The sequence below is a fragment of the Grammomys surdaster genome, unplaced genomic scaffold (assembly GCF_004785775.1).
Source record: "Grammomys surdaster isolate TR1022 unplaced genomic scaffold, NIH_TR_1.0 181, whole genome shotgun sequence".
In the NCBI taxonomy this organism is placed as follows: Eukaryota; Metazoa; Chordata; class Mammalia; order Rodentia; family Muridae; genus Grammomys; species Grammomys surdaster.
In genome coordinates, this window is record NW_021604626.1 from 1827665 (window position 1) to 1831768 (window position 4104).

Below are 4104 nucleotides of genomic sequence, written 5' to 3' on the forward strand. Positions count from 1 at the left end.
TAGACCAGACTGGGCTCAAACTCAGAGATCTACCTGCCTCTGCCTCCAGGGTAGTGGGATTAAAGGCATGTGGCACCAAACCTGGTTGTCTCTAAAATGTTTAACTGGTTAATTAAACACAACAAATTTAAATAATTTTTAAACTATTTATATTTTTAACCTTATTTTTCCAGGTGAATTACAGAAAACACAAACACATATGCACACAAACATATATACATGCATGCATATGTACACACACATACACAAACACATACATGTACACACACAAACACACTCATGCACATGCACACACACATGCACACACATGCACACACACAAACACACTCACATATCTCCATGATTGTTATATCAAGTTCTGCTTTCTATTTGTTCTCTGTGCTTATAGCTTGTTCATGTCCTGATAGTTCATTACCTGATTATCAGGGGTCATGAATATCCAGTGCAAATAAGCACAGAGCAAACCACAGCTTTGTGAGTTTTCATGAGGCCCATATATCTCTGACAAGATCTGTTCTTGTCAAAACCTGAGCCGCAGACAAGTCAGGACCCATGACTGTTTAAAATGGAAGAACCCTGAGCTGGGGTGCAGTAGAGCCACTTCCCTAGAAGTCCCTCCTTTAGTGTCTGTGACAAGAATGGGAGGCAGAAGAGAAAAGGAATTTTATAAGAGTAATGTGAGAGGTGTTTCAAAACAATATGAGTTGGTTGTGGTGGTGGCACACACCCTCAGTCCCAGCGCTGAGGAGGCAGAAGCAGATGGAGCTTTGTGAGGCCAGACTGGTCTTCATATTGAATTCTGGGACAGCTAGGGCTACACAGTGAGATTCTGTCTCAAGGGTGGGGGAGAATGGTTTAACAATTAATGTGTTAGAATAGGCCCTTGAGAAAACTGATCAAACTAGATGATATTTTGTAGACAGGTATAGAGATAATCTCTTATGCACTGTGTAAAAGCAAATACCTATCAATAAAAAAGTCTGTGCCCAATAAGCTGAGGCAAGAAATAGAAGGTGGGACATCCAGCAGAGAGGAATTCTGGGATTGAGTGAGGTGTGCTGAGATTCACCTGGACACAGGAAGACTGTCTTATGAATCTGAGGACCAGGTAACCAGTCATTTGGCAGGACTTAGACTAGAATAAACGGGATAATTAAGTCATACTCTAGTTGTCCCAAACTTATGGCCTAAGCATTTATTCATAAATTTAATTAAGTCTCAGAGTTGTTATTTTGGGGAACATATACACAGGTGGGAAAGCCCTCAGTTACAGACACATTTCTTTTTAGAATAACATTGTCAAAGAAGCTATGAAGTTAAACTGTTTTGTACAATTGTGTTAATATCTTTGTACTACAATCTTCTAAAATATAAATGGAAAAGGTATCTCAGCTACACAGTGAGTTCAAAGCTAGTCTGGTTTATATGGGACCCAAGTTAAAACACACACACACACACACACACAAGCTAAAAGAATAATTAGGGACTTAGAGGATTGGCCCAGTGGTTAAGAGAACCTCTTGTTCTTGCAGAGAACCTAGGTTCAGCTCCCAGCACCTTCTTGGTGGCACAGTGCAATCTGAAACTCAGATCCTTCTTGGCCTCTGTGGGTACCAGGACACACAGTGTACAGACATACCAGCATGGCACTCATACATTTAAAATAAAGTAAATAAGCCATCAAAAATTTTAAAGAATGAATGGGAAAAATCAAAGTGTTTAATTTTCACATTTTCAGTTTCAAATTTCCAGATGAAGTCAAATAAAATATTTCAAAGATGAATATAATGTCTTCCCATTGGAAGTGATTTCAGGAAAGCACCTTTATACCCTCATATCATAAGGGTCTCTCACATGGCAAGATGTGCAAGGGTTAACAAATTGTTCAAGTTCGGCAATTGATTATCCCCTGATGATGTTAAAAGTGGAAAAAAGGCTTTTGCTGTCAACATTCTGTGACAACAAAGCCCTTACTCCCAGGAGAACTTTATGACCCAGATAAGAGTGCAGTAGCATCTGAGCTTTCTACAGCACTTTCCTGTGAACAGACAGATGTTCTTCTACTGGGCAACATTTTTGTGTCTTGGAAAAATAAAAAGGATTTGTAACAGTACCAAACAAATGTCATGTTCCCAAGCAGATTGCAGTGTGAACATACGTACAGTTATTTGTGACCTCCAGATGAGTAAAAATAGAGAAAATATAAATAACTTTAAACACAGCTTGCTAGGATTTGTCCTGAATAGTTCAGATTTATCCCCAAAGGACTTTTTGTTTCCAGGCTGTGGTCTCTGTGTGAGAATAGTACTTTCCTCAACAATGGTAATGATTTTAAATATGAGAGAAAATTTAATGATCCCAACTGGGAAGTAATGAAGTAAGCCCTCCCATGTCCTGTCAGCCATCTCGAGCAGGAGCACAGCATGAGGAAACCTCTGCAGGGAGGTTGCTAAATGGAAGTCTGTGCAAAGCTGGATAATCTGAGCACTTTGACTTCTAGAAGGTTCCATTTGAATCAGAGCCAGCACCTACTGGGTTAATTAAACTCATAAAGCTTCAACTTCCTCATTTGTAGAAATTGTAAACAAATCATACATACATACATACATACATACATACATACATACACATGCATACATGCACACATACATACACACACATACATACATACATGCATACATACACACATAACACATACATACATACACACATATACACATACACACATACATAAACACATACACACACACACACATACATACATACACACACATACATACATACACCCATACACACACACATATATATACACACACACATACACACATACATACATACATACATACACACACACACATACATACACACACACACAAACACATATATATATATTCGTCTAACTGTTGATTCAATAACAAAATAAATAAAACTGCAGAGTACCTGATTACATAATGTGCTTCATAAAAATGTCTAATTCAGCATAGTCATTATCATTATTATTAACATTTATTTCATAGAGTGACTTTGATGGTTTCAAAATGAAGTTTTAGCCGGGCGGTGATGGCGCACGCCTGTAATCCCAGCACTTGGGAGGCAGAGGCAGGCGGATTTCTGAGTTCGAGAGTTCGAGGCTAGCCTGGTCTACAAAGTGAGTTCCAGGACAGCCAGGGCTACACAAGGAAACCCTGTCAAAAAACAAACCAAAAAAAAAGAAGAAGTTTTAGTCACACTCTATTGTCAACAGCCTAAACTCTGTTTCTTATCTGCTTTTATCTAAAATACTTTGGTACTGTTTTTTTTTTATCAGTACTTTTTCTTCCTGTTCAATCATTTCCTGTTAGAATACAAAGTGCTAAATCTCCTTACCCTGAGCAATGAGGAGAAAAACCAAACATCTTCCATCCAGAAAGCACCTCCACCTCACATCTCATTAGAGCAGAGGTTGACAATTCCCCTCTTCTCTTTCACGTTCCATTAGGTTATAATTCTGTCTTCACAATTCCACTGAAATCCTCCTGGTCAAATCATACAACTTCCCATTTCAAACACTCTTCATATGGAATTTTTAGATTATCTATTCTTTTTGGGTTTTTGTTTTTGTTGTTTTTTGGTTTTTAAGACAGGTAGCCCAGGCTAGCCTCAAACTCTCTAACTAGATGACAATGACCTTGAAACCTGATGCTCCTGCCTCCACCTCTCAGTGCAGGGATTATAGGCACCACTACTGCAACTAGAGTCTTCGTTCTTTATCTTCTTTATATACATCTGGGGATGAGTTTGTCAATATCTAAGTAGGGAAGGACAAAGAGAGAACCTTTGAAACCTTGATCTAAACACACTAACCATTATCATATCAAGTTTTCCATCCATGGATTTGATTTTTTTCCCCACCTATAGAGCTTTAAAATGCCTTTGTGTAGAGCTTGCTCATTTTGGAGTATTCCTTTCTTATTATTCTATACTTCTGCTGCTACTATAAATGGCTTCTTTTTCTAAAGAAGAAGAAGGAGAAGAAGAAAGAAAAGGAGGAGGAGAAGGAGGAGGAGGAGGGGAGGGGAGGGGAAGGGGAAGGGGAAGGGGAAGTGGAAGGGAAAGGGAAGGGGA